Source organism: Mus musculus, chromosome X (genome assembly GCF_000001635.26).
Source record: "Mus musculus strain C57BL/6J chromosome X, GRCm38.p6 C57BL/6J".
NCBI lineage: Eukaryota > Metazoa > Chordata > Mammalia > Rodentia > Muridae > Mus > Mus musculus.
In genome coordinates this window covers 166,826,774-166,833,785 of record NC_000086.7, presented here as the reverse complement: position 1 = coordinate 166,833,785, position 7,012 = coordinate 166,826,774, and positions in this window count along the sequence as shown.

The following is a 7,012-nucleotide window of genomic DNA, read 5'->3' as shown; positions in this document are numbered from 1 at the left end:
TAATGAAATCATCACATTTTATTTGTGTGTCATCATTGAGCCTTAGCATAGTTTCATGTAATTGTTATGGTGCATCTACAATTTTGATATTGATAGTGGAATTGGTCCAGTTATTCTCTCGGGAGAGTAAGAATTCTTTGAAAATATACTGTGCTCATATGGAATAGAAGGATCCTGAAATGATACAAGGACCTTGGAAATTTAAACATGGACAGGTAGATGTGTCACAGAGCTAATGGGTTTTCTTCCATGTTTTTCTCTGACACAGGTCAAAACTTTACAGTATCTCAAAAGGGTCTTCAAAAATACCTAATAAAAAAAATAAAAAAATAAAGCAACCTTTCTTTGGAAAAAAAAAGTACCATCACTTTTATCTGTGTACTTGCCACTAAGATTTGAATCACTACACAGGCTATCTGGTCTTTATCAAAATGGGTGTGTGATTAGGTTACCCCGGCCTTTTTGCACATACATTTGTTACAGGTTCTCAGGCTGGAAATCATAAACTCTTTACCAAGTGTATATACAACATGAGTTCCTATGGTTAATATGGCCAGAAAAATATTAGTTAAACTGCGAATGTTGAGTAACTGATTATATCAGGGTTCACTGCTATTGCTAACAGGTGAGTTCAATGATAAACATAATTTATTTTGAGATTCCACATTAAAAAAAATATTGAGGGTGTGTGCTCTTGAATTGTAGTCAAGACAGAAGTTACTCAAATACCAAAAGTTCAATTAGATTTGAAAGTGTCCCTTAATAGTCATGGACAAAACACTGGGCAAGAACCTTGATAGAACAAACAATTTTGTATGACTTCCCCTTAAGTTCCCTTCACAAGCACATCTTGTCCCTGAAAAGATCATTAGTGGTGCTCTACTAATCACTAGGTCAGTGGTGAATATTATGTATACCATAATACAGAGTAGCTAATCTGTGATACCCAGATCATTGTGGAAGGAATATCTGTGTTGTATTTAATAAAATTTAGTAGTATACTTATTTGAAGGTTGCTACTTGCATTCATTTATACCTTATTTATGCATAATAAAGGACTACTTGGAGCACACTTCCGTTTCCTACTGTTTATGAACCTTACATAGATAAATACAAACATATCCTTATATCCATACCATCCATAGAAATACTAATATCCTTATAATTTAGCCAGCAAATTACATATATTTTATACATGTAATCTCAGAAAGTGTACAGCTATCTGTGTAATGTTTACAGTACCTATAATGGTGGTATGAGATATAGCATGGTCATATTTTTGCCAGTATTTTTTAATAGAATAAGATTACTGGCAGAATTCTTTTCCATGAAATTATGCACGCCTCCAAGGATCACAAAAATGGTATGAGAACCTTGATACTGATATATACCACATGAGATTTCCAACTCTGTTTTTTTTCTGAGACATGTCAAGGCATAAAACAATGTTAATCTACTGAGTATTACCTGCCATCATCTGGATCCATGCTGTGGTGGGCCATATTCTTGTGTGAACTTCAAATATTCATAGAGAGAGATAAGTGATGATGGTGTCCTTTAACTTTTTGTTGCCATGAATTTGTTTCCATCGCTTAAGTAACAAATGGCATAATTGTAGCAGTTCTAGTGACTGTGATGTATACATTTTATGTGCTAAAAATATATTGAAGCTGTGACTATTGGTTGTATTTTGGCTAAATGTGTTTGTTGAGGAATTTTTAATAGTAATGAACATAGGATATGTTGCAGATAGCTACTCAAGAAGAGATGGACTCTCCTGGTACTACACATAGTTAACCTCAAGGAAAAGGAGTATGCAAGTAGAATCAAGCATTCCCTAATGATGATAGGTAAGGGAATAAATAAGTATCCTAGTAATACAAGAATCATACACAAACACATTGTGGGTGTTGTTTTACAGATTCCCTACATGAGGACAGAGTTTCCCTGAGAATATTCTTAAAGGAACTTCATTAACATGATCAATCTGATCAAAGCACAGTGCACTGTCTTCTTCCACACATAGATCATTAGAATGGTCAGTGCATCTGTGGGCCTTAATCAGCACACAGAGTATCTGATCTTCTCAGACATGGGTAAATGATGATAAGCCTTGTTGTCACCATGCCTTTGTTGCCATTGCTCACATAGGAAATATTGATGTGCATAGTAGTTCTAGTGAGAGTAAAACCATTATATGTTTATGTAAATAGTAAGGTGGTGAAGGTGATCCTTACACTCAGTTACCATGATTTCTTTGCAGGTATTTAAGGAACAAATTGCATCCTTACATGCAGTCTTTTCCATGCAATTCTGTGAGCATTATGTATTATACATATAGATATAATGCTCTGTATTCACAGACAACAACAATTAGATACCTTATTTTTTCATATGTACATTTCACAAGTATTTTGCACATATTCCCAGCATATATATATATAAATGTATGTATATATCCATGTCCATTCTGAAATATTATTTCTCTACCCATGGTATTGGCCTTGTGATTCTATATGAATACAAATATAGTTAATGTGCAACATAGTGATTAATGATATCAAAATATGTGCAGATTTCTCAAAGTAAAATCCAGTGTCCTTATACACATACTATACTTTTTTCCAACTCCTGTAAAATCCTGATAAGTACCCAGGATACTTAGTAGGTTACATGGCCAGTGTTAAGGTAAATGATGACCTAAATCTAAGTCAGAATACAACATCTGATTTTCTTTTATGGAAGAAAGCAATGAAGATGGTACCCATAAAATTATCATGAATTTCTTGCTGGAGTTAATGATGATGTCCTTAGGAATTCTAGTAAGTATGACGTTATTGTTTTATGGTATAAAAAAAATGGTGTCTCACCTAGCAGTATCCACTGGGTTATTTTAATTTCATTAATTATACTTATTGTTGAATAATTATCATTTGAACAATAGTAAGTATAGGATATTTTATATTCCACCAGCCAAAGGGTGTATTATCTTGATAATACTCTTAAGTTTTCATCAATTTAAGTATCCAGATAGAGATTAAGTATCCATAACAATAACCATAAGACAATGAATAGGAAGTACTATGGCAGTGAATCTTGTATGCTTTTTTTTTCCCATTTTTTATTAGGTATTTAGCTCATTTACATTTCCAATGCTATACCAAAAGTCCCCCATACCCACCCACCCCCACTCCCCTACCCACCCACTCTCCCTTTTTGGCCCTGGCGTTCCCCTGTACTGGGGCATATAAAGTTTGCAAGTCCAATGGGCCTCTCTTTCCAGTGATGGCTGACTAGGCCATCTTTTGATACATATGCAGCTAGAGTCAAGAGCTCCGGGGTACTGGTTAGTTCATAATGTTGTTCCACCTATACGGTTGCAGATCCCTTTAGCTCCTTGGCTACTTTCTCTAGCTCCTCCATTGGGAGCCCTGTGATCCATCCATTAGCTGACTGTGAGCATCCACTTCTGTGTTTGCTAGGCCCCAGCATAATCTCACAAGAGACAGCTACATCTGGGTCCTTTCAATAAAATCTTGCTAGTGTATGCAATGGTGTCAGCGTTTGGATGCTGATTATGGGATGGATCCCTGGATATGGCAGTCTCTACATGGTCCATCCTTTCATCTCAGCTCCAAACTTTGTCTCTGTAACTCCTTCCATGGGTGTTTTGTTCCCAATTGTAAGGAGGGGCATAGTGTCTACACTTCAGTCTTCATTCTTCTTGAGTTTCATGTGTTTAGCAAATTGTATCTTATATCTTCGGTATCCTAGGTTTGGGGCTAATATCCACTTATCAGTGAGTACATATTGTGTGAGTTCCTTTGTGAATGTGTTACCTCACTCAGGATGATGCCCTCCAGGTCCATCCATTTGGCTAGGAATTTCATAAATTCATTCTTTTTAATAGCTGAGTAGTACTCCATTGTGTAGATGTACCACATTTTCTGTATCCGTTCCTCTGTTGAGGGGCATCTGGGTTCTTTCCAGCTTCTGGCTATTATAAATAAGGCTGCTATGAACATAGTGGAGCATGTGTCCTTCTTACCAGTTGGGGCATCTTCTGGATATATGCCCAGGAGAGGTATTGCTGGATCCTCCGGTAGTACTATGTCCAATTTTCTGAGGAACCGCCAGACTGATTTCCAGAGTGGTTGTACAAGCCTGCAATCCCACCAACAATGGAGGAGTGTTCCTCTTTCTCCACATCCACGCCAGCATCTGCTGTCACCTGAATTTTTGATCTTAGCCATTCTGACTGGTGTGAGGTGGAATCTCAGGGTTGTTTTGATTCGAATTTCCCTGATGATTAAGGATGTTGAACATTTTTTCAGGTGCTTCTCTGCCATTCGGTATTCCTCAGGTGAGAATTCTTTGTTCAGTTCTGAGCCCCATTTTTTAATGGGGTTATTTGATTTTCTGACCTCCACCTTCTTGAGTTCTTTATATATGTTGGATATTAGTCCCCTATCTGATTTAGGATAGGTAAAGATCCTTTCCCAATCTGTTGGTGGTCTTTTTGTCTTATTGACGGTGTCTTTTGCCTTGCAGAAACTTTGGAGTTTCATTAGGTCCCATTTGTCAATTCTCGATCTTACAGCACAAGCCATTGCTGTTCTGTTCAGGAATTTTTCCCCTGTGCCCATATCTTCAAGGCTTTTCCCCACTTTCTCCTCTATAAGTTTCAGTGTCTCTGGTTTTATGTGAAGTTCCTTGATCCACTTAGATTTGACCTTAGTACAAGGAGATAAGTATGGATCGATTCGCATTCTTCAACACGATAACAACCAGTTGTGCCAGCACCAATTGTTGAAAATGCTGTCTTTCTTCCACTGGATGGTTTTAGCTCCCTTGTCGAAGATCAAGTGACCATAGGTGTGTGGGTTCATTTCTGGGTCTTCAATTCTATTCCATTGCTCTACTTGTCTGTCTCTATACCAGTACCATGCAGTTTTTACCACAATTGCTCTGTAGTAAAGCTTTAGGTCAGGCATGGTGATTCCACCAGAGGTTCTTTTACCCTTGAGAAGAGTTTTTGCTATCCTAGGTTTTTTGTTATTCCAGATGAATTTGCAAATTGCTCCTTCTAAATCGTTGAAGAATTGAGTTGGAATTTTGATGGGGATTGCATTGAATCTGTAAATTGCTTTTGGCAAGATAGCCATTTTTACTATGTTGATCCTGCCAATCCATGAGCATGGGAGATCTTTCCATCTTCTGAGATCTTCTTTAATTTCTTTCTTCAGAGATTTGAAGTTTTTTTCATACAGATCTTTCACTTCCTTAGTTAGAGTCATGCCAAGATATTTTATATTATTTGTGACTATTGAGAAGGGTGTTGTTTCCCTAATTTCTTTCTCAGCCTGTTTATTCTTTGTATAGAGAAAGGCCATTGACTTGTTTGAGTTTATTTTATATCCAGCTACTTCACCGAAGCTGTTTATCAGGTTTAGGAGTTCTCTGGTAGAATTTTTAGGGTCACTTATATATACTATCATATCATCTGCAAAAAGTGATATTTTGAGTTCTTCTTTTCCAATTTGTATCCCCTTGATCTCCTTTTGTTGTCGAATTGCTCTGGCTAATACTTCAAGTACTATGTTGAAAAGGTAGGGAGAGAGTGGGCAGCCTTGTCTAGTCCCTGATTTTAGTGGGATTGCTTCCATCTTCTCTCCATTTACTTTGATGTTGGCTACTGGTTTGCTGTAGATTGCTTTTATCATGTTTAGGTATGGGCCTTGAATTCCTGATCTTTCCAAAACTTTTATCATGAATGGATGTTGGATCTTGTCAAATGCTTTTTCTGCATCTAACGAGATGATCATGTGGTTTTTGTCTTTGAGTTTGTTTATATAATGGATTACATTGATGGATTTTCGTATATTAAACCATCCCTGCATCCCTGGAATAAAACCTACTTGGTCAGGATGGATGATTGCTTTAATATGTTCTTGGATTTGGTTAGCGAGAATTTTATTGAGGATTTTTTGCATCGATATTCATAAGAGAAATTGGTCTGAAGTTCTTTGTTGGGTCTTTCTGTGGTTTAGGTATCAGAGTAATAGTGGCTTCATAAAATGAGTTGGGTAGAGTACCTTCTACTTCTATTTTGTGAAATAGTTTGTGCAGAACTGGAATTAGATCTTCTTTGAAGGTCTGATAGAACTCTGCACTAAACCCATCTGGTCCTGGGCTTTTTTTGGCTGGGAGACTATTGATAACTGCATCTATTTCTTTAGGTGATATGGGACTGTTTAGATGGTCAACTTGATCCTGATTCAACTTTGGTACCTGGTATCTGTCCAGAAATTTGTCCATTTCGTCCAGGTTTTCCAGTTTTGTTGAGTATAGCCTTTTGTAGAAGGATCTGATGGTGTTTTGGATTTCTTCAGGATCTGTTGTTATGTCTCCCTTTTCATTTCTGATTTTGTTAATTAGGATTTTGTCCCTGTGCCCTTTAGTGAGTCTAGCTAAGGGTTTATCTATCTTGTTGATTTTCTCAAAGAACCAACTCCTCATTTGGTTAATTCTTTGAATAGTTCTTCTTGTTTCCACTTGGTTGATTTCACCCCTGAGTTTGATTATTTCCTGCCGTCTACTCCTCTTGGGTGAATTTGCTTCCTTTTTTTCTAGGGCTTTTAGATGTGTTGTCAAGCTGCTAGTATGTGCTCTCTCCCGTTTCTTCTTGGAGGCACTCAAAGCTATGAGTTTCCCTCTTAGAAATGCTTTCATTGTGTCCCATAGGTTTGGGTATGTTGTGGCTTCATTTTCATTAAACTCTAAAAAGTCTTTAATTTCTTTCTTTATTCCTTCCTTGACCAAGGTATCATTGAGAAGAGTGTTGTTCAGTTTCCACGTGAATGTTGGCTTTCCATTATTTATGTTGTTATTGAAGATCAGTCTTAGGCCATGGTGGTCTGATAGGATACATGGGACAATTTCAATATTTTTGTATCTGTTGAGGCCTGTTTTGTGACCAATTATATGGTCAATTTTGGAGAAGGTACCATGA